At 42.4% G+C, this 24,755-nt stretch overlaps 1 protein-coding gene across 7 annotated transcripts in view; it reads left to right on the top strand.

The window, feature by feature from the left end:
* IGSF3 (immunoglobulin superfamily member 3) overlaps window positions 1–24,755 on the top strand; it is a 410,183-nt gene that overhangs the window by 369,275 nt on the left and 16,153 nt on the right. The window lies entirely within an intron of this gene.

Raw genomic sequence — 24,755 nt, 5'->3', positions numbered from 1 at the left:
AAAATATTTCTTCACACAATATGTAATTAAATTCTGGAATTTGTTGCCGAAGAATGTGGTGAAATCAGTTAGCTTAGCGGGGTTTTTAAAAGTTTTAGATAATTTCCTAAAAGAGAAGTCCATAGGCGATTATTGAGAAGGCTTGGGGAAATCCACTGCTTATTCCTAGAGTAAGCAGCATAAAATCTGTTTACTGCTTGAGATCTAGCTAAGTACTTGGGACCTGAGTTGGCCACTGTTGGAAACAGGGCTGTGGAGTCGGAGGACATTTCGGGTACCTGGAGTCGGAGTCAGAAGTACAAAAAACTGAGGAGTCGGAGTTGGAACATTTTATCTACCGACTCCATTTTTTAACTTGGCATACCTATCAAGAGCGATTCTTTCAGCTATAGCACCCACTATATACACAGCACAAATGTTGCGAGCAGCTTCTGCGGCCTTAGAACCTTGATTAAAAGCAAAAAGAAGGTGGTGTCGAAAATGCTCATTTCTCTCAACTTGACATTCCATTTTAACGATCTGAAAATTAACCAGTGCTGTGGAGTCGGAGTCGGAGTCTGAAGTACAAAAAACTGAGGAGTCGGAGTCGGAACATTTATCTACCGACTCCACGGCCCTGGTTGGAAACAGAATACTGGGCTTGATAGTGCTTCGGTCTGTTCCAGTATGACAATTCTTATTTTCTTATGACTATAACATCATCTTGTTGGAGTCATTAAGAAGTTTGTAAATAGTTGGACAGTGTCTTTAAAGAAACTGTTCACTGTTTTAAGAGACTGCCTCTTCTGATTTTCTTTGGAGAAGTAAAGTTGGATTTTGTTTGGACTTTTGATCCTGATGTGGTCTGCATTATTCAAAGAGAGAGTAGAAGTCTGGTGCATGCTTGCCGTGGAACTTAACCATGGAAGTTGACTTTGCTGTGGTCCTCAACAAATAAATATATCTTTGTGTGCCTTCTGCCAGTGTCTGAGCAAACAGAGGGGTTACAAATAAAATGACAAAACAAGCATGGTTTAATGGCACTGAATCAGCATGGGTTCATCCAAGGGAAATATTACCTCACCAATTTGCTTCATTTTTTGAAAGTGTGAATAAACATATGGATAAAGGTGAGCCAGTTGGTGTAGTGTATCTAGCCTTTCAAAAAGCTTTTTGTCAGAATTCCTCCTGAGAAAATTAAAAAGTTATTGGTAGGAGGCAATGTTCTGTTGTGGATTTGGAATTAGATATTGAACAGAAAACAGAGGGTAGGTTTAAATGGCCATTTTTCTCAATGGAGCAGGGATCTGTACTAGGATTAGTGCTATTTAATACATTTATAAATGATCTGGAAATGGAAACAAAAGTAATATGATTAAATGTACAGATGACACAAAACTATTCAAAGTTGTTAAAACACATGTGGACTATGAAAAATTACAGGAAGACCTTAGGAAATTGGAAGACTGGGCATCCAAATGTAATGTGAGCAAATGCAAAGTGATGCACATTGGGAATAATCCAAATCACAGTTACCAGATGCTAGGGGACCACCTTACAAGTCAGCACCCAAGAAAAAGATCTGGGTTTCATTGTAGACATCACACTGAAATTTTCCACCAAATGTGCGGCAGCGGTCAAAAAAGCAAAGAGGATTCTAGGAATCATTAGGAAAAGGTTGGTAAATAAAAACAAGAATATTATAATGTCTCTGTATAATGTTGATTAACTGTTTCCCTTAACTATCCATGACATCCTGCTTGTCTGTCTTGCCTGTTTAGATTGTAAGCTCTTTCAAGCAGGGACTGTTTTCTTACTCTTTGTGACTCTGTACAGCGCTGTGTGCGTCTGGTAGCGCTATAGAAATAATTAATAGTAGAAGTAGTTCTGGTTCTCAAAAAAGATATAGCAGAATTAGAAAAGGTTCAGAAAAGAGCAACCAAAATGATAAAGGGGACGATAAAGGCTAATGATATTAACAAATCCTGAGTGGTGTAGATTTTGTACTCTAAAAAATTACAAAGAATAGGGAACACTGAATGAAGTTACATGGAAATATTTTTTAAAACAAATAGGAGGAAATATTTTTCCACTCAATGAATAGTTAAATTCTGGAACTTATTGTCAGAAGATGTGGTAACAGCTGTTAGCGTAGGTGGGTTTAAAAATGGTTTGCACAAGTTCCTGGTGGAAAAGTCCATAGTCTGCTATTGAGACAGACATGGGGGAATCCACTGCTTCCACTGGGGTCGGTAGCTTGGAATTCTGCTACTATTTGGGTTTCTGCCAGTTACTTGTGACCTGGATTGGCAACTGTGGAAACAGGATACTGGGCTAGATGGACCATTGGTCTGACCCAGTATGGCTATACTTATAATGCCTCTACTGCTCGATGGTGAGACCACATGTTGAGTATTGTGTGCAATTTTGGTTGCCACATCGCAAAAAAGATGTAATGGAACTGAAAAAGGTAGAAAGAAGGGTGACCAGAATGATTAAGGGATGGAACTACTGTTATATAAGGAAAGGCTAAAGAGGTTAGGGCTCTTTGGTTTAGAGCAGGGGTGCCCAACACGTTGATCGCGATCGAAAGGTCGCTTGCTCAGGCGACCCCAGTTGATCGCAGAGCGGGTTCCGTTCTGCCCTTCTCTTTTTTCCCCTCCTGACTGGCCTGCTCCTGAATTCTGCTGCTGCCTCCGCTGCTCAACATTAAAAAAAAAAAAAAAAACCGGCTTGGAGAATTTATGCTCGTACCGGCTTCCCTTCTCTTCCCTCTGAAACCGGAAGTTATGTCCGGGGAGGGGGGGAGAGAAGGGAAGCCGGCGCGCACATGTTAGAGCCCCATTCGCGGGCTAAAGCGGGAGAGAGGTCAGTGAAGCTTGCGATTTGCTCTTCTTGCTGCCAGGTCCTGCCTACTTTCTGTTTCCTCAAAGGCAGGACCCGGCAGCATTTCTCCCAATAGGTCGATCTTGGGCCGAGCAGCCTTCCTCTCCCCGACGTCAATTCTGCCGTCGGAGAGGAAGTTCTGGCCAGCGGAACTTCCTCTCCGACGGCAAAATTGACTTTGGGGAGAGGAAGGCTGATGGGCCCGAAGCAAGAAGAGCTTGGCCGGCGGCGGGCGGCTTTGGGGGCCTGTTATCCGATGGCAGTGGCAGTGGCTTGGGGGAGGGCAGGGAGGGAGAAAGAGGGCAGGCAGGGAGACAGAAGGAAAGAAGAGAAACAGATAAAAAGAAAGGGGGCATGAAGAGAGAAAGAAAGAGAGAGCAGGGAGAGAAGAAGAAAACGTTGGGGGGGGGGGAATGAGGTCAGGAGGAGAGGAAGCATACAGGCTAAAAGAAGGGAAGAAAGATTGGATGCACAGTCAGAAGAAGAAAGTGCAACCAGAGACTCACGAAATCACCAAACAAGGTAGGAAAAATTATTTTATTTTAAATTTAGTGATCAAAATGTGTCTGAATTTATATCTGCTCTCTATATTTTACAATATGGTCCCCTTTTACTAAACCGCAATAGAGGTTTTTAGCGCAGGAAGCCTATGAGCGTCGAGAGCAGCGCTGGGCATTCAGCGCAGCTCCCTGCGCTAAAAACTGCTATCGTGGTTTAGTAAAAAGGGAGGGGGTGGGTATTTGTCTATTTTTGTATGGTTGTTACTGAGGTGACAGTGCATAGAGTCATCTGCTTTGACCTCTTTGAAAAAACCCTGGAATAGGAATGATAATTAACAATTCTATGCGTACAGTGTGCGTTGTGTTTTTTTAAAATTTTATTGTTGGTAGATCATTTTGACTTGGTCATTTTAAAAGTAGCTCGCAAGCTCAAAAAGTGTGGGCACCCCTGGTTTAGAGAATAGATGACTGAGGGGAGATATGAAAAGTCTACAAAATGTTGAATGGCATGTTTACTCCATCAAAAAGTACAAAGACAAGGAAACATTCCATAAAGTTACATAGTATCAGTCAGAACGATTATAGGCTTCTCTCACGGATCCTCAGATGGCCACCATAAGCTGAATATCTTCCATGCTCAATCCCGTAACCCAATTCTTCATAGGTCCACCTATAAAGAATTGAGATTGGAAGATATTCAGCTCATAGTACCATTTGAGGATCCATGAGAAAAGCCTATAATAGTTCTGACTGATACTAAGGGTTTATTTGTTGCATTTGTGAATCAATCAGGTTAGAGCCATTGACTGCAGATTTGACATAAAGTTATATACCGTATTTTTACTCATATACCGCACACCCATGTAAAACGCGCACACGGGTATAGCGCGCGGGAAACTAATGTATGTAAAGAAATTTTTATATACCGCGCACACCCGTACACCGCGCATGCCGCCCCGACTCTCCCGTCGCCGCCCGACTCTCCTTTCGCCCGCCCCGACTCTCCTCTCCCCCTTGAAGTCCTGTCCCCACCCTGAAAGCCTGATGTCCTGTCCCCCCCGATGTCCGATTCACCCCCCCCGCAGGACCGTTCGCACCCCCACCCCGAAGGACTGCTCGCACTCACACCCGCATCCCCACCCTGAATGACCACTCGCACCCCCACAGCCTCCCGACCCCCCCCCCCCCCACATCATGGAGAAGCTCCTACCGTTGTCCTGCTGCTTCCTCTGCCAGCGGTCCCGGCCCTTCTGTGAGCCCTGCTTCTGCGCTGCTTCCTCTTCCGGCAGTCCCGGCCTTTCTGTGAGCCCTGCGTCTGTGCTGCTTCCTCTTCCGGTGGTCCCGCCCTTTCTCTGACGTCAGAGAATCATTATAACAACTCATATGTTCCTACGTACTGTATATTCAGCACTGCTAATTACCAGTGCTGGCCCTTAACTTAGTTTGGTCATTCCAAAATCCTCAAATGCTCCATATGACTTGGTACATTTGCCATGAGCTCCGATGTGTTATTAAAGATTGGAAAATGTAACCCCAAAACAGTAAAGGAATAAAAAGGCCTGGTTTTCTTTTTAGTAAAGAGAAATCTACTTCATATGAACAGCAGAATTATTGGAAAAAACCCTTTGTGGCATAGAGGGGTTATTCTACTAATTGGGCTTTGATTTTAGGAACTCTGGAATCTTTTATTTTTTCAAATGTATTACTTGCCCTCTACAAAACTACATAAAGTGATTTACAACAAAATTTAAATATACACAAAAGAAGCTGCCACCTTTGTGATATCATTTTAAAATCTCTATAAAACTCATCTGATACGATAATCAAAGCCTAATCTAAACCAGTGTTTCTCAACCTTTTCAAGCCAAGTACTCCCTAAGCCTAACAAATACCAACCGAGTACCCCTGCCCAAACTCCGCCCCTTGCCACCAGAGGCACATCCTGTAGGAAATCTCGCCACAGCACATAGTTTGCAATACACTGCTGTAGGACAATGGCCATCAACGTATTTCCTCAGGGATTCACCTGAATAGTTTGTTTTAAGGGATATCTGCAAGAAACAAGTTTGTCAGTTGACTTCAGTTTTTCTAAGACATGTTGGTCCAAGTTTGGTTTTATCCCACATCGTACATGGTGTTGTAGCATTGCTTTCAGAGGGAAATCATCTGGGATTTCTTTTATTGGTTCAGGCTATCTGTTTACATGACTAGTAAGATGGTCTTGAAAGGAAACGCTGAAACAAACTCTGGCATGTCAAGAGGAAGCATTGTGCTCCAATTTTTCCCTCATCATTTTTCCCTCATTAGGATTTGAATAATAAAATCTTCATAAAAAGAAGCACCCTGTTCCCCTTCCCTCACTGCTCTGCCAGTCTCTGCATCCAGTCCCCCTCCCTCCCTGCCAGGTTATGTACCCTTTCCCCTCTTCCTCCTGATGTCTTGCAGGCCTTCACCCAGCCTGCCATGAGACCTGATGGTCCAGCAGTGGCCAGGACAGGAGGGATCCCTCCCACCTCTTGTCTCAGCCCAATTTGAATTATTTTTATCTCCCTCCCGCCTTCCCCGCGTACCTTAAGTATTCCTGGTGGTCCAGTGGCGGACAGGAGGGATCCTTCCCACCTCCTCCAGAGCTGCGATCAGCTGAGCCGGCATTACTGTGTTGTCGGAGGTTTGATCATCAGTGCCTCAGCATATATCACTCTAGCATTCTTGGAGGAAAGCTGTCATTACGTTCACCCGGTGTGTGAGAGGGATGATGGGACAGCCATCAACAGTGGAAAAACATGAATTTACCACTCTGCTGTTCCCAGGACTATGGCTCTTTTCTCAATTTCTCTAGTTACTATCATGCTGCCGCCCAAACAAGTTCCACTGTATAGTGAGCTCTGGTAATTGAAAGGATCTCTGATGAAGGGCCTGCCATTCTCTGATACGGGGGTAGCATCTGTCTCCTGTGATGGATTTTTTCACATCCTGCCCTGACTTCAGTGTTCTTTTATGATTAATGCTGATAAATAGGCACTGGAGACCTGTCATTTCTCCTCTGCACTGGCCCTGGCAGTCAGGAACAGCAGGAAGTACCCAAGCATCTTCCTTCACTCCCAATTTGTGTTTGCTTCCTGATTGATCCCAGGCCAGGTGATTGACCAGCCAGAGCACCATCAAACAAACAACTAGGCTCTTCATTAGACAACTAATTAGCATCAGGGCTCCAAAGTTCATTAATTACAGCTTGTCAAGAGAATCTGGCGGTCTGGTGAAGGGGAATATTTCTACTGTGTAATTCTCTGTCTTTCTTTTTTATTTTGATTAACTGCCTCTCCAATGCTCAAGGCCCTGGTGTGGTAAAAATATGTGTGAGTCTTACACTAGACTGACTCATGATATGGATATATTTATGCTCAATTAGTGACATTTCAGAAAGGATATGCAAATCAGATTTGAAACATCCTGGTCAGGACGTGTTTTTGAACAGCATCTGCCAACATCGAACCTGTTGTAAGATAACACGGTGAACCAGACATTCATGAGTAAGGTGAAGCAGGAACATAAACATCTTAAATATCAAGGGACACAAGACAATAGCATAAACATGTATGTTGGTACTGTGGTCTGTCATATTGTGGCAGTTCTTATGATCTTACATGTGTTTGTGAGCCATTTTAGAAACAAAAATATCTGTTTTCCGACTTGAGTACCTGATTGTAAAACTGCTTAGATATCCTTGAAAAGCGGTATATATCTAAAAAAAAACACCTAAAAACCTAATGCTGTCACTGAGCATCAAAGGGATGGGGAGGGACAAGAAAAATCAAAGGATTAAGGGGTGGCCAAGTGCTACTTGAAACAAGCACTTTCCTGAAACTTAAATTTCCTGAGGAGCAAGTTTAGATCCTGACATTCATCCTTTTGAACATAGATTTGAACATAGATGATCATTCCCTTTCTGAAATGGGAATGCATGTTTATTCTATGTCAGAGCCCCATTCAGTTGTGCAACTAAAGATAAGATTTCTGCTATAATAGCAGTTGAATCTATAAAGAAAATTGAATCAGAATTAGAAGAATGTTAACTATTTGGTAGATGATGGAAGAAGACCAATGAGGAAGCTAACTACATTAAACGTGAAACCTGAATGAAATAGCATGGTTCAGGTGTAGCCGCTGAGGTCTACCCTCCTTTAAAGTCTACTTAATATTACATTGAATGTTATCAAGCTTCTGTTCAAAGTAGTTTGTTGAAGAGATATTGGAGAAATGATAATACTCTTTGAAATCTACATAAAATATTGATATGAAGTCACTCTGTGATATATATTGGAATATTGCTAAACTTCACCATAAGAGAGATTTGAAATTAAGCCAAATTTTGCTGTGGTTTTAAATGCTATGTTATGCACATCTGAAACATCATAAAGCTTTTCAATAAGCACTGATATCTCTGATGCATCTTTACATTACATTACTTAACATCTAGTCCATATGTACCTACAGTTTTCAATGTGGGTAACAGACCTAGAGCATCCTCTAGGTCTGGTTGTCCAACGTCAGTCCTCTAGGGCAGCAATCCAGTTGGGTTTTCAGGATTTCCCCAATGAATTTGCATGAGATCTATTTGCATGCACTGCTTCTTTTGTATAATAGATCTCATGCGTATTCATTTGGGAAATCCTCAAAATCCAACCTGGCAAGGGCTGAGATTGGATACCCCGGCTCTGACATCACAAAGTAATATTCAAAAACAAAACAAAAAAAACACTCCTCATTAATATTGCACTGCAAATTTGGCAAATAAAAATGTCTTCAATTATTTCTTAAACTGGTAATTGGCTCTAAGTGATCTAAGTGACAATAGTAATGCATTCCATAGCAAGGAGGCCTGATATGACAAAGATGAATTGAACTGCTTCTTAGACTTCAAATATCTAACTGATGGAAAGGTTAATAACAGCTGGGTCCTAAGACCGTACACAATATTCCATATAAGGCCTGAGTTAATGTGCAGATCTTACAATAAAATCAAGCATCGATAGGAAACCAGTGTATGTTATTAAATCATATTTAAATGCAAAATACGAGTAAATCAGCCTAACAGCGGTATTCTGTACCAACTGAAACCTATGTTTCAAAAATTTTGAGCAGCCAATACAGATCGAATTACAGTAATCTAGCTGTGATAGCACTAAAGATTGAACAAGGAATCTAAACGCTGGCTGGCTGAAATATTTTTGGACAATTCTTAGCTTCCTGAGCAATAGAAAAGAGTTTCTTAATATTTGTTCAAGTGAAGGTGTCATAACTTAGGTACCAAAATCATCCTTGAAAAGGAAAGTTTTGAGGCCTGATTTAAACTTTGAGAGGCAACATTCCTGTCTGAGGTTAATGGGAAGAGAGTTCCACAGCATTGGTGCTACAACAGAAAAAACATGTTTTTCTTGTGGTGGTATGCACTATTTGGCTCATGGAGGAGGTGGAAAGAAGATATTGTTGGGTGGATCCAAGTCTCAAGGTGTGGTGTATGGTACCTGAAATATCATAATAAACTGATTTTCTAACTCAGCTCCCAATAGCCGAGATGATTCCTCAAGCCTAAATTTAAAATATCCTACCTGAAAAAAAAAGGAATGTCTCTGTAAAATAGTTAGGACTCTCACCCATAAAAATCTGTTTTATTTTCTTTATTCAGTTTTAATGTGCATGGCTCAAATCAAATTCAAACAATTAGAGCAACAATATCAATATATATTGCCAGCTAATACAGGAAAAAAACACTGTTATGTCATCTTCGTATATGAATGTTTTAATGTTGGTTTTGTCAAGGGCCTCCACCAGTAGTTGCACCAGTAAATTAAAGCAACAAGTCCTGTGGCACACTTCAGGAAGGTTTCCAAGGTTTAGGTAACATACATGATTTCTTCACTGTATGTGCCCTATAGGGGCTCTTCCAAGGTTTAGGTAATATACACGATTTCTTCACTGTACTGTATATGCCTTACTGATCAGAAAACCTTGAAACCAGGCTAGAATGGGTCCGCAAATTCCTATCCCCTCCAAAATGCACCATAACAATACATGATTGAAGTCAAATGTGCTCGACAAATCAAACTGTTTAATCAGACAATTATGACCAAGCGATAACATAACTTTTCCCAAGCTCTATCAATGAGATCTCTACCATCTCAGTATTTAAACCCTGCCCAAAAGCCAGACTGAAACTTATGAAGAATTAGAAATTTAGCCAAACAAGTATCTCATTGTCTAGTTACAGCATCCTCTATGATTTTAGTAAAAAGGGGAATAGATATGACAGGTCTGTAATTTGTAATGTCAGAAATATTTCCCTTACTATCCTTCATAATAGGGATAAGTACAGTATCTCCACTGGAAGTGACCTAAACTCAGTGTTGTATTCAACCAAATTGTGAAAGCATATATAAATATAGCAGGAGAAGAAAGCGTCAATTAAACAGGGTAGTTGTCCAGGTTACAACATGTTATTTTTGCAATAGTTGACTAACTTCACTCATGGAAATAGATTCAAACCAGTTCCAAATTCTATCTACTGGTATTAAGGGGCCATTAGAGGTCCACTCATCTCCTACTGTGTCTTTTAAAGACAACTGACTCCTAATCATCAATACTTTAAACACTTTAATCCTGTATTGCAACACCATTACTGAAGCTCATGCATTAAAACTTCACAGAAACACTCAAACTCTGTATTGTAACACCATTACAGAAGCTCATATAAACAACTCTGAATTGACTCCCCAGTCATTAGTAGCGGTATAGAAGCTTTAAATAAACAATAAACTTTATTACTGAAATACAGTCCTAAATACTGAACACTATTATCTTTATCTAGTGCTGAGCACTGATATCAGACCTTCCAGCCTGCTGAGGCTTTGTAGCTGGCTGCATAAGGAGCACGCATTGTGTGATTAAAGCAGGATGAACGTTGACCATAGGGAGATTCCCATTTACAGCTAGGAAAGCAGGCGTAGGAGTGTGGCATTAAAGTAGGAGTGTGGCATTAAAACGAGAGAAGATAAAGGGGTGCTGCAAGCAATGTAGTAAATGGAGAACTTTGTCTTAGCATGAGAGGCATGGTAGTTTCTAGAGTCTGTGTAGGCAGGTGTTGGTGACCATTGTGAAGCCCTGTAATTGTACTGTTGTTGAATAGCTGACATAAGTCAGTTAACTACAGGTTAATCTAGAAAGTTTTCTATCTTGGCTTTACCTGATAATACTGAGAGTAGCAAGAGCTCAGCCCCTGCAAGTATCTACAATTGATTCTTTAAAAAAAATAAACAAATTTCAGTAATAACCATGTACTTGGGTAAATATATTGTAGTACCAGTGACAGAATTTAAGTAAATCCAAACATCATTTAAACCAAAACTGATTACTACTACTACAACTCATCACTTATATAGCGCTGAAAGGCGTATGCAGCACTGTACATTTTGATATTTATAGGCTGTCCCTGCTTGGAAGACCTTATACTCTAACTTGAACAGATAGACAACACATATAGGGGTTGAGGATACAGAACCCAAGGTGCAAGGAGTTAGTAGTTGAAAGCCCTTTCAAAGAGGTGGGCTTATAACTGGGCCTTGAACACTGCCAGAGACGGAGCCCGCCATAGGGATTCGGGCAGCTTGTTCCAAGCATATGAGGCAGCAAATTTACTATTGGGAAAAAACTAATGAAGGGACAGAATCTGGAGTTGGCAGTTGAAGAGAAGGGCAGCTGAGCGGAGTTCACGGGGTGGAACATAGGGGGAGATAAGAGAGATAGTGAGGGGCAGTTGAGTGAGTGCATTTGTAGGTCAGTAAGAGGAGTTTGAATTGTATTTGAAAGCAGATGGGAAGCCAATGAAGTGACTTTAGGAGAGGGGTAATGTGAGTATAGCAGCTCTCTCGGAATATGAGTCGTGCAGCTGAATTCTGGATGGATTGGAGGGAATTGAGATGGCTAAGTAGAAGGCCTAAGAGTAGTGAGTAGCAGTAGTCTAAGCACAAGGTGATGAGGATGTGGAAGGGTCAGATTTTGGTAATATAGAGCAGAGGTGTCAAAGTCCCTCTTCGAGGGCCGCAATCCAGTCAGATTTTCAGGATTTCCCCAATGAATATGCATGAGATCTATTAGTTTACAATGAAAGCAGTACATACAAATAGATCTTATGCATATTCTTTGGGGAAATACTGAAAACCCGACTGGATTGCGGCACTCGAGGAGGGACTTTGACACCCCTGTTACAGAGGAAGAAGTGGCAGGTCTTAGCGATATGTCGTATCTGGGTAGCAAAGGAGAGAGAGGAGTCAAAGATGACCCCGAGATTATGAGCAGGCAAAACAGGAAGGATGAGAGTGTTGTCCACGGAGATGGAGAACGAGGGAAGCAGAGAGGTGGGCTTAGGCAGGAAGATGAGTAGCTGTTTTAGCCATATTCAGTTTTAAATGGCGGTGAGACATCCAGGTGGCAATATCAGACAGACATGCTGAGACTCTAGTCTGAGTTTCAGTAGAGATATTTGGTGCAGGGAGGTAAATCTGGGAGTCGTCAGCATAGAGGTGATACTGGAAGCTGTGGGAGGAGATCAGCGCTCCAAGTGAGCAAGTATAGATTGAGAAAAGGAGTGGTCCCAGTACAGAGCCTTGAGGTACACCAATTGATAGTGGGAAGGCTTTGGAGGAGGAACCACCATTGCATACACTGAGATGGGATGGGAGAGAGAGGAAAAAAACCAGGGCAGAACCCTGGAATCCCAACAAGGACAGCGTATCGAGGAGTAGGCGTGATCAACAGTATCAAAGGAGGCAGGCAGATCGAGAAGGATGAGAATAGAAGCCTATGGATCTGGCCAACAACAAGTCATTGGAAACTTTAGTAAGGGCAGTTTCTGTGGAATGCAGCGGATGAAAGCCTGACTGAAGCAGATCTAGAATAGCATGGGATGAGAGGAAGTCCAGGCAATGGTGGTGAACAGCATATTCAAGTAACTTGGATAAGAAGGGGAGGAAGAAGATGGGGCGATAGAGGTCCAGTGAGGGTTTCTTGAGTAGGCATATTTGAAGGCATCAGGGACAGTTGCAGTGGAGAGCGATAGAAAAAGAGAGAGGAGAGGGTAGCAGGTGTTGAGGGGAGGTTAGTAAAAGGGGCAGATGGAGGGGAAGGGGAAGCAGCCTGCTTGAGAGCTCAAGGTGAATCTTCTGAATCTTATTGTAAAAGAACTCTGCCATTGGCCGGGTGAGAAACTGATCACTAAAGCCTACCAGTTAAAGGTCTGCAATACAACTTGCAAAGAGTCAATGGACCTGCAGGGAGAAGTTTTAAGGCCTCTTTGTGCTTTTGGGGTTCTGGGTTGAGAAATAGGAGATACCCCATACAAAATAACCCTGTAAATATCTGACCTTTTAGACCTATTTCTGCCTCTCCCTTTCTGTTCTGATTCTTGCTTTGTTTGCAATACATCTCTTGCATTGGCCTCCCCCTCTGTTTTTCCCCTTGTTGTCTTTTCATGCATTACCAGCAACTCCTGCTGGTTGGCGTGGATTTTAATGTATTCTTTCTCCTTCATGACTCTTACAGACTGTGTTCTTACACTAATTGGGTCAGAAGGGCAGCTTGTAGCTCTCTGAGCGTCTGCTCTTTCTCGAATGTATATCTTCAGCCCAGAATCCTATTTTCTTAATTCAATGAGATACAATTGACTGGATTATGGGAAAATCAAATACAGGCCCTGGTGCCATCTACAGAACACCAGCCATAGATTCTTAGTTTCTTATTTCTTACCCCTCTCCCCACCCTGCAAGTCTGCGCACAGCATCCCAGCAGTTTCTCTCCACAGGACAGTTGATATATAGTTCCAGAAAGCACCCTGCCACCCACACCTTTCCTCTTTGTAGGAAATAAAATATCCATAGGATTCCCTTATGGATAGGCATTCCCTACCCCCCAGGAGACTGAGAATGAGGTTTTATCAGTTCCCTTGCTAATGGGAGACTGATGTTTGCAGGTTGACAGAGTATTCACAGAGCTTATACTGCTGCTGCCAAAGCAACATCTTTTCCTCTGGATAAGCGGCATGGTGTTTTGGCTCATAGCTGTCAATCTGGCACTTCAGGTGTCTATTTTTGACTTGAAAATAAAGTAAAAGCCAGACAGAGGGGAGGTATAGTACTATGTTTGTAAGGCTCGCTACTGACAAATTGTTTCTCGTCTCATTCTCCTACATGAAAGGAGACTAGTGCACCTGCTCACAAAAGCTCCTTTCCCTTCCTGAGTTTGCCAGCAGCAGCATATTTTCTGACAAGGATGCATTGTTAGAGAAGTTGCCACAACAGACAGACAAGTTTAATTCCTTTCCATTCCATTCTTCTGCCTTTTGGGGTTCTCAACCAGTCCCTGGGACACAGCTAAGTCAAGTTTTCAGGATACCCACAGAACTATGCATGAGATAAATTTGCATGTTCTACTTTCAAATTTCATGCATATTTATTGTGGATATACTGAAACCTGATTGGCTAGGTACATCCTGAGGACTGGGTTGAGAATCCCTGCTCTGCCTGTCTTGGTACTTGCTAGGCTACATTGGGGATACTGCTTCAAAAAAGATAAATAGTAGTGGTAATAAATAGAATATATTTTCCTTCAGTTGTTTCTGTCTTCTCAAACTCTTTCAGTCTGTAATGATGGTAGTTTGTAGATTCCCTCCTCCCCCACCCAGAAGACAGAAAGATGAAATTGTAATGTCTGATAATGGCCTAATTCTGATATTAATGAGGGGTGATGCCATTGAAGCGTGCTGGAGGACGTGTCCCTCAGGGAGAGGATGTCTGCCGACTAATGAGGGTGGCTCCCTGGAGATGACAGAGTTGGGTGCTGTTCTGTTATCTGTGAAGCTGAAGCTGCTGTTTCCCCATAATGCTAAGTGGCTTCAAACAGTCTCTCTTCCTTCCTAGAATGATCCTAAACTAAACTAAATCTTAGGTTTGCATACCGCGCCATCTCCGCAAGCGCAGAGCTCGGCACGGTTTACAGAAGTTAAGAGGAAAGGAACTACAATGAAGGGATAAAGGAGAGGGACTAAGAAGATAGAGAGGGACCGGATGCTAGAGTACGGGAGGTAATTAGATTTTTGAAAAGAGCCAAGTTTTCAAGTGTTTGCGGAAGGATTGGAAGGAGCTTGAATTTCTGAGCGGGGGTGAGAGGTTGTTCCAGAGTTCTGTGGTTCTAAAGGGGAGGGATGTTCCAAGTTTTCCTGTGCGGGATATACCTTTAATAGAGGGGAAAGACAGTTTCAGTTTTTGTGAGGGTCTAGTGGGGTGTGGGTTTGAGGAGTTCCAAAAGAGTGGGATAACGGGAGGAAGGACGCCATGTAGGATCTTGAAGGCTAAGCAGGCACATTTATAGAGGACTCTGGAGTATACTGGGAGCCAGTGAAGCTTGGAGAGGAGTGGGGAGACGTGATCGAACTTGCCTTTTGCGAAAATAAGCTTGGCCGCGGCGTTCTGAATTAGCTGAAGTCTATGGAGGTTTTTCTTAGTTAGGCTTATGTAGATGGAGTTACAGTAGTCCAGTCTAGAGAGGATGATAGATTGAACGAGGATGGCGAAGTGAGAATGATGAAAGCAGGATCTCACTCTCCTCAGTATATGAAGGCTAAAGAAGCATTTTTTTACCAAGGAGTTGAGGTGATCATTGAAGGAGAGAGAGGAGTCTATGACGATGCCTAGGACTTTGCTTGAGAACTCAAGCTGAAGAGTGGGGCCGGATGGTAGTGGGATGGAGGTGGGTAAATGATCTAAAATTGGGCCGAGCCAAAGTAGTTTTGTTTTGGACTCATTCAGTTTCATTTGTACAGATTGGGCCCAGGATTGGAGATTCGTTATACATGTGGATATGTTATCAGCAAGGTTAGAGAGGTTCGAGTCGGTCTCAAGGAGGATGAAGATGTCATCAGCGTAGGAGTAGAGAGTTTCTAGGGGGGATAGATGGAGGAGTTTCAAAGAGGACATGTAGATGTTGAAAAGGAGAGGGGAGAGGGGTGAGCCTTGCGGGACTCCACAATTCGGCTTCCAGGGGGGGGAAGAGGTACCGTTTGTGTTAACGGTGTAGGAGCGGAAGCGTAGGAATTTCGAGAACCAATCTAGGACTGTGGAGCTTATGCCTATTTCGGAGAGTTGGAAGATTAGGATGTCGTGGTGGACGACATCGAAGGCTGCGGAGAGGTCGAATTGTAGGAGAACAGCAAATTTGTTGCGAGAATGGAGATGTTGCACCTTAGAGATTAGTGAGGCCAAGAGGGATTCGGTGCTAAAGTTGGGTCTGAAGCCGAATTGGTGGGGTAGGAGAATAGAGAATCTTTCTAGGTAGGATGAGAGTTGGGTGGATATGATGGATTCTAATAACTTGGTTAGGAGAGGGATATTTGCTATAGGGCGGTAATTTGATGGCATGGAGGGGTCAAGTTCGGCCTTTTTCAGTAGAGGAGTCAATGAAATGTGTCCCATGTTGGGGGAGAAAAGGCCCGATGTTAGGGCAGAGTTTATGAGTTCGGTGAGGGAAGCGATGGCCTGTGTAGGGATATTCTCGAATAGATAGGAGGGGAAAGGATCCAGAGTGCACTTGCAGGTTTTTAGTTTGAGGCAGAGTTTGGAGACTTGCGATTCGGAAACAGGCTCGAAGACGGTCCAAGATCTGTCGGCGGGAATGGGGGTGGATATAGGTAAGGTAGGGTTGAGGTCAGTAGAGGTCAGGGAATTGTAGGAGACTGTGGGTGGGAAGGAGGATCTTAGGGTGGTAACCTTTTCATTAAAGAAATTTGCGAGGGCATCGGCTGATAGAGATGGTGGGAGCAAGGATGGGTCTTTTTTTGTAGTTAGGGAGCGCCAGATGTTGAACAGCGCACTGATCTGATTGTTGGATCTAGAGATCTTGTCTCCGAAGAAGTTTTTCCTGGCTTTTTTTTAGTGTAGAATTGTAAAGTTTAATATTGACCCTCCAGGTATGTCTATCAGAGGGGGATTTAGATTTTTTCCATTTGCGCTCTAGAGCGCGACATTTCTGTTTCAGTTCTCTGTGAAGAGGTAAGTACCAGGGGGCCTTTCGGGGGTAGGAGATGGTTGGATCCTTCAGCCAACCCCAGAGTTTTGTTGTTGGGGGGGGGGGGGAGGAGTTAAAATAAACCTTTTCAAGATTTGCTCCTTTCCTGAGGTTGCAAGGTATTCCTTCCCTGCTGTATGCCCACTTCTTTGCTTGCCTCTTGGTTGAAGTGCCTTCAAGCACTTAACATATACAGTTACTTAGCAACTGGGTGTTTCTGTAGCAACAGATGGAGGGGGAAATTGGTAATGATAATAATAAAAAGACTAAAAGAGAAAGGGTGGGCGGTAGATTCAACTGATCAAATTCTTCCACTGTTTTTAAGGATTCCAAAGACCCATTAAGAATTAAACCCCTCCCTCCCCCCCAAAAAAAAAAACCCCTAACACAAAACTTGTAATGAAAAACCGTGCATTTGTTCATTGTGCCAACAGAACACTCATCCAGTCCAGTCTTTCTCCCCTTGACCTCTACTTACCAAGCACCAAAGAGCAAAAGTAGGAGCTCTAGTATTGAGGGGTTGGCAAATACTGAAGTAAGGTTGTGACTGTATTCTAGAGATGCAAAGTTACCCAGTTCTAGGCTGGAGACTTTTTGTCCAGTCCTGGTTTTTTAACTTACATTTCAAAGTAGTGTGGAATTTGCTTTGCCTGATCCTGCCCATTGAAATCAGTGCTGCAAGTCCCATAATGCACCAGAATGGCATGGTCAACAAAATCTCCAGCCTGGAACTGGGTAATTTGACATCTCTATTATTAAATTCATACTTTCCTCCACCACCACTAAGCATGGGTCTGACCAAAATTGCATCTAGTATTTTCAGAGGGGAGTGGCATGAATCAGAATTTGACTTGCCACCCTCAAAGCAGATCTCTGCAAGGATGTTAAAATTCTTTCTGAACCTCTATGCAAGATGTTTTAGCATAGTTAGGGAAATTTTATAAATAATTTCTTTATATAAAATTCTGATTACATACTAAATGGTTCTTTTTAAAAAAAATGAGGTTATGCCTCAAAGTATGCACAGTGCAAGCTGGTGCTTACTTGTACTGTAGGAAGGCTTAAAGGCAGAATTTGGGCGGCATTTTGTTTTAAATACTAGCTAAATTAGACCTAGCCAATCTAGGTGCCTAACTTAATTTTTTTAATTGGATTAATCAGCACTGATAATTGAAAGCGCCATTAAAAATCAATTATAAAACTAGTTTAAAAAATTAATGAGCCAATAGGCACCTACCACTTCAAGGTAGGCATCTACACTGAGGTGCCTACTTGCAAGTAGGCATAGTTAAGGAGCAGATTTGGAGCATAGTTTGAGCATGGATTGACTTAGGTGTTGCTAGGTGCGATTCTATAAACAGCACCTAGCGGATGGTTGACATCCACTCATAACGGTGGCTATGATATAGGCACCCTTTATAGAATCAAGCCCTTAGAGGCAGATTCTGCAAGTGGTCTAGAAAAACAGCACCATTCAGAGAATCGCAGCTCCCGTTAAAAGTAGGCACTGGTAATATAGACCAGGGTTTTAAAGGACTACATTACTAGTGCCTACCTTTCACGGAGAATCACGTCTAAGGTCATTTCCGGCCCAAACCATGCCTACTTTGACATTAAGCGCCTCTAAATGCGATTTGGGCACCTGCATTATTTTAACAAGATTTTAATTGGTTTTTAATCAGCACAGTCAATTAGTGTACCAATTAAAACAATTAAGTTAGGCAGCGGTAGGGCACCTACTGTCACATAACTTACAGCAACATTTGTAGAAACTACCCTTAGTGCCTTAGGGGGCAATTGAATTGTGATCACACTGATTCAACCAGTTGATAATTCAGTCAATTTGGATTCAGTGCCCAACCATACAGCAAACACGTCATCTATGTAACGCTTCCATACCATGATCTTCAAAAAATGGTCTGAAGGATACAGAAATCTTTTCTTCAAAAGATGATACATATAAGCACGCTACTGTGGGTGCCATTTTGGCATCCATAGCTGTGCCTTTTATTTGTCAAAAGAAGGAATCATCAAATTGAAAACAGTTCTTATTCAATGCTATTTGGGCTAATTTAAGCAACAGTTCTACACGTTTCAATTACAAATCCATTTTTTGGAGACGATCTTGTATAATCTCTACAGCAGCTTCCTGAGGGATGTTTGTATATAGTGCTCTTTTGTCCAACGAGACCAAAATCGCATGTGGAGGAACTGTATTAAACTCTTTCAACAAGGTGATCATTCTTGCTGTATCTTTCACATATGAAGTTATCTTAAGTACTTCTTCTTTCAATTGTAAATCCAGAAACTCTGATAAGGGTTCCAGAACTGATCCTATACCTGCCACTATAGGATGCCCCGGAGGGTCCATCAAGGTCTTGTGAATTTTTAGCACAAAGTATATGACTGGGATGGACGGGTGTGAACACCTCAAAAATTTGAACTCTCCCTCACTTATAACTCCTTCTTCCCCACTGTAGCGTGCTTATATGTATCATCTTTTGAAGAAAAATTTCTGTATCCTTCAGACCATTATTTGAAGGTCTTGATGTAGAAGCATTACATAGATGATGTGTTTGCAGGCACCGACACTGAATATCCAGGTCTTTGGCAGTGCCCAGATTTAATCCAGATGCAATTGATATTAATTGCCAGTGCCTGCTTAACTCTGTTCTGCCTTGGCACTAACTGATGGTTTTCTAGATACACTCTTGTCACAGTACGTGATTTGTTTAGTAGTAAATCATTTTGAAACATCTCTGCCCATACTATATTTGTGACTAACTGGAAAGTTTTAAGTTTCAAGTTTAATTCGTATTTGATAAAATCATTTTTTTCATGGTACAAAGCGATGAACAATTAAAAATTTTATATGAGGAAAAAAAACAGTTTTGGGGAAGACAGACATACATTCCATAGGAGGGAGATCCGGGAGGAAAGAGAACAAAAAAGGGTAAAACTATAGGAGTTATATTAGATCGGTACTTGCCTACTTCAATTGAAAATTCCAAGTTCCAAGTTTGGGGGAGCGGTGACAGAGAAAAGTGTGTTACGTTTAGTATTTATAACTCGTTAAGATGGAGTAGTAAGTAGGTTTTTGTCCTCAGATCTTAAGGAAGGAGAAGGAATATATGGGATAATGACTCGGTCTAGAAATAGCAGAGCTTTGAATTGTAGGACTTTAAGGGCCTGGTTTACAAAGCCACGCTAGCGGCTACCACGCAGCAACAGCCCTTTAAATCTCTATGGGCTTCGGGCCATTACCGCGCGGCTTTGTAAAACAGGCCCTAAATGTGACGAGTGCCTGTTTATAAGTTATCATATGGTTGATAGGGAGCCATATCGCATTCCTTAATACGGTGTGACGTGATCAAATTTTCTTTTTCCTGTGATAATTTTTATTGCGATATTTTGTATTATTTGTAATCTAATTTCCTTTTGTGCGATGCCTTTATAAAGTGAGTTGCAATAGTCCAATTTTTGAAATTATTAATGAATGAATTAAAGTGAGGGAGCATCCCAAAAATTGGCTAGGGATCTGATCATACGCAGCCTATGCAAACAACTTTTGACAACTGAGTTAATTTGGTCGTGGGAGTCAGAGCAGGGAATCGATAGCCAGTTATGTACTACCAAATATCAGCTCATGGGCTGGCAAGCAAAATTAGAATTGGACAGGAGCCTTCTATCTAGTCATGATTTCTGCAGGCTTTGAGCTAGTTTTTTTTATAAAAAGAGACGTGAAGTGCCATTTTGGATAGTTTATGCATGTGCAAATTTTGACCTGAAAGTGAAATCATGCAGAAAATGAGACATATTTTACAAGAGCAGGTCTGCACATTTAGCTTCCATCTAAAATTGACATATGTAGACTAAAGTGCTCTCCATGTTCAGAGAGAGGAGATATTTTAGTACCTCAAACATCTAAGATAGGGGTGCCCAAAAAGTCGATCGCAATCGACCAGTAGATCACAAAGGCAATGCAAGTCGATCACGGAGCCCATCCCGCGATTGACTCATGTTGCCTTTGCGTTCTCCCTGCTTCCCCGACGCCACAAAAGCCAGGCCCGTGCCAGGCCTACAAGCCTCCCTCCCCCGACGTCAATTCTGATGTTGAAGAGAAAGTTCCGTGCCTGGCTGGCCTGGAACTTCCTCTCTGACGTCGGGGGGGGGGGGGGAGAGGAGATTTGTGGGCCCAGTGTGGGCCTGGCTTTTGCGGCATCAGGGAAACAGGGAGAAATGGGCAGCAGTGGCTTGGGGGGCAGGGAGAGAGAAAGACAGAAAGGGGAGCAGGGAGAGAGAAAGAAAGGGAGGCAGAGAAAGAAAGAAAGGGGTGCAGGGAGAGAGAAAGAAAGACAGAAAGAAAGGGGGGCATAAAGAGAGAAAGAAAGAAAGGGGAGGGGGCAGGGAGAGAGGAAGAAAATCTTGGACTCATGGAGGGACAGAGAGAGATGTTGGTTGGGGAATGGAATGAGGCCTGGAGGATAGCAAGCTTGTAGGAGAAAGAAAGAAAGAAATATTGGATGCAGTCAGAAGGAGGTGCAACCAGAGACTCATGAAATCACCAGACAACAAAGGTAGGAAAAATGATTTTGTTTTCAATTTAGTGATCAAAATGTATCCGTTTTGAGAATTTATATCTGCTGTCTATATTTTGCTCTATGGCCCCCTTTTACTAAACTGCAATAGCGTTTTTTAGCGCAGGAAGCCTGTGAGCATCGGGAGCATCGTGGGGCATTCAGTGCAGCTCCCTGCACTAAAAAACGCTATTGCGGTTTAGTAAAAGGAGAGGGGGTATATTTGTCTATTTTTGTATAGTTGTTACTGAGGTGACATTGCATATTTTAAAGTCATCTGCCTTGACCTCTTTGAGAAAAATCCCAAATATAAATTATAATTAACATTTTCTCTGCGTACAGTGTGCTTTGTGTTTTTTAAAATTTTATTGTTGGTAGATCATTTTGATTTGACCAGTTTAAAAGTAGCTCGCAAGCCAAAAAAGTGTGGGCACCCCTGATCTAAGAAATGGATGCACTGGGGTTTAAATGTGTATGTGCTACCGTTTAACATATGTAGGTTCCAAAATTGCAGTCAAGTGGCAGCACAAATATATGTTCAGTCCCATTTTGCAAACCTGATCATGTAGCTCTTAATCACCCTGGCATTTCCCTTTGAAAAATCATTTACCTATCAAGCACTACAAGTACCCCAGGTTTATAAGTTTAGACTCCCTACTAGGAAGTATGCATAATCTACTCGATATTCAAAGCAATTTAAGCAGCCCAGAGAGGCTCCTGACTTTAAATTACTTGTCTGTAGCTAAAAATAAATATTCACTGGTACTTAATTGGCTACTTCTATTACTACTAATCATTTATATTGCACTACTAGACGTACACAGCGCTGTATACATTATATGCAGGTACTTTCTCTATCGCTAGTTGGCTCACAATCTAAGTTAGTGCTGCCTACCAGAAACTGGCTAGTTTGTGGTTATTCCAGAGACAGAGTTGGCACTTATGTGGTTAAGCAACAATATTTAGCCCTTAACTTTATATGGTAATCTCATACTTTGGGCCACAAAAAAAAGCAATCCTGTCTTTTGTGATTAAGGGCTGAATATTTCACTTAACCGCATAAGTTTTACCAGCCACGTACAACCTGATATTCATTGCTGGTGCCCAGACATGTATAATGAATGTACATACAACCAAAAAATAAATAAAGGAACTAGAGTAATAAATCAAAATCTTAACTTATAATAAATCTCCAGTGATTGGTGGGGTGGGTTTGTTGGATTTTTGTGTGAAATTTGGAGCTACTTGTTCTTCTCTGTACTTGTTTCTAATTGTTGATTTTCTTGGTGCTCAATAAAATATATTTAACGATAAATCTCCAGTGATAAACGCTGAGTGTGATTGCCAAAATGGCTCTCTTTCAAGGATGAAAAAAGGCCTCAGAAGCTGTGAAGAATATTTGCTCTCTTCCAACTTTCTATCATAGGCCAAAAGAGAAACCCTATTAGAAAGCCAGTACCAGACATGAGGGAGCATAAAGGCTCTCTGAATCTACGTGCCAAAAATGTCATGACCTATGGAAGATCAACTCTCCTATATAACTGTTCACAGAGCCCTGAGGCAACGATTTCAAGTTAGCGAAATAAAGGCCACCATCGGCAACGGTAATGACACAGTTCATTTGAACTGAACAGAAAGGCACAGAATCTTCTAATTAGCAGTCAAACAACCTGCAAGATTTGTTCTTTTGTTTGGTACCACTGAAACTCTGGATGGTGTTGGACCGATTTGCAGCACATTGCTCAGTTAAGCGGGGTGGTTTTTTTTTTCCATATTACATTTCTGTATTGCAGCCTTATGTTTAATAAGTTATGTGACAGTATTAACTAAACATGAATTGCATGGCTTGCTAATAGGGTTTTTTTTAGGCCTATGATAGAAGGTTGGAAGAGAGCAAATCTTGCATGGCTCTTTTTCCATAGCTACTGAAGAAGTATATTCTTCACAGCTTCTCAGGCCTTTTGTCCTCCTTTAAGTAGAACCATTTTGGCAACCACACTTTATTTATTACTGGAGATTTATTATAAGTTAGGATATTGAATGTATATGGCATTGAATATCTGGGAATACAGTTGGCAGTAGACATAAAAATGCTGACCGCCGTAGGGGTTCAGTTGGAACAAAGCTGCATCCCACATTGTAAATTGAAGTATTGTTTGTGGGCTTCCTATACTGATCAAGAAAGGTTACATGATCTGCATAACCCTTTTCTGAGACAACTAGAGGGGCATAATAAAAATAACAAACGTCTAAGTCCCCTTTTGGCCTAAGGCCCTAAACGTTGAAAGCAGAAGCAGGGAAAATGTCCATTACCAAAAAAAAGTCCAAAAGGAGTTTATATGTATATATATATATATATATATATATATATAATGGCCTGCCTCTATGTTCAGCTGTTTAAACACCAAGACCACCACTACGTCTACATTAACAACATATAATCAACCAAAAAAAGCCTAAGTCCCAAACGCCCAAAACAAGAACTTTTGGGTGAAGGAGGAGCCAGTCCTTTTCCTAAAAGCTGGAATGTATAATCGGTGTCTGTCAAAAACAACACCGGTTACAGAATCCACCTCCCCCTCCCCCGACAATGATCCGGGCAGGAGGCAGCCCAAGCCCTCCTGCCCCGTTGAGCTGTGAGCCCCCCTCCCCCTGACAACATCGGGGCAGGAGGGAGGCCAAGCCCTCCTGCCCTGGCGAGCCGCAATCCCCTCGACAACATTGGAGCAGGAGGGAGCCCAAGCCCTCCTACCCTGGTGGGCCGCAAACCCCCCCCCCAACAATCATGCCAGGAGGGAATCCAAGCCCTCCTGGCCCAGCAACCCCCACCCCCACAACGATCTGGCCAGGAGGGAGCCCAAGCCCTCCTGGCCCGGCGACCCCCACCCCGCCGACTACAATCTGGGCAGGAGGGATCCCAGGCCCTCCTGCCCTCAGCTTACCCCCCTCCCACAATTTCCCCCCCTGAACCCACAATTGGCCTGCCGACCCTGTGATCCCCTGCCAACCCCTTGACCCCCAACCACCCTCCCCGTACCTGTAAATACGTTGCCCAGGCGGACAGGTCCCAAGCCCGTCCGGCAGACCCACCATCCGTTGAATGGTGTGCCTTAGGGCTTGATTGGCCCAGGCGCCTCAAACGCCCACAGGTGGGGCCTGAGGCGTCTGGGCCATCCGGAATCAGCCCAGCACATGGGTTGGGCCCACGTGCCTAAGGCTAAAGCTGTGTAATGCATTGGAACAAGTTGTTGTTTATAAAATTGTTATTAAAAATCTATTGAGAAAAAAAAAAAACGCTGACCACCACCGGCTGAATTGGAAGGAGTTTATTTTTGAATACTGTCTGCTGGGATGACCCTAGAGCTGCTCCTGATATCTTTTTCTTATAGTTTTTGTTCCCAGATTGATGGGGTTTAGGAAGGAGATCAGATTTAAAGTGGGCTTTCTGAGGGTAGACACGTTTGAGAGCTGCATCTTAAAATATAAAGAGCCTTTTAGTCAATTTGCTTAAAAAAACAAAAATCTTATGGTGGGACTTTAGTGAGATATTTTCATGAAGTCCTATAGCAGTTTTTTCCATTGTGGGATAGTAAACCCTGGAGAAAGAAACATCCTGTTTTAAACTTTACAAGCAAACTTGATTTTGCAGGCTTTTGACTCAGTCCATAATATCTTCTACCTTTTCATACAAACGGGTGGCTTT

This window comes from Geotrypetes seraphini, chromosome 4 (genome assembly GCF_902459505.1).
Source record: "Geotrypetes seraphini chromosome 4, aGeoSer1.1, whole genome shotgun sequence".
NCBI lineage: Eukaryota > Metazoa > Chordata > Amphibia > Gymnophiona > Dermophiidae > Geotrypetes > Geotrypetes seraphini.
Note: the sequence above shows the minus strand (reverse complement) of the source record. Positions and strands in the feature narration are given on the sequence as shown.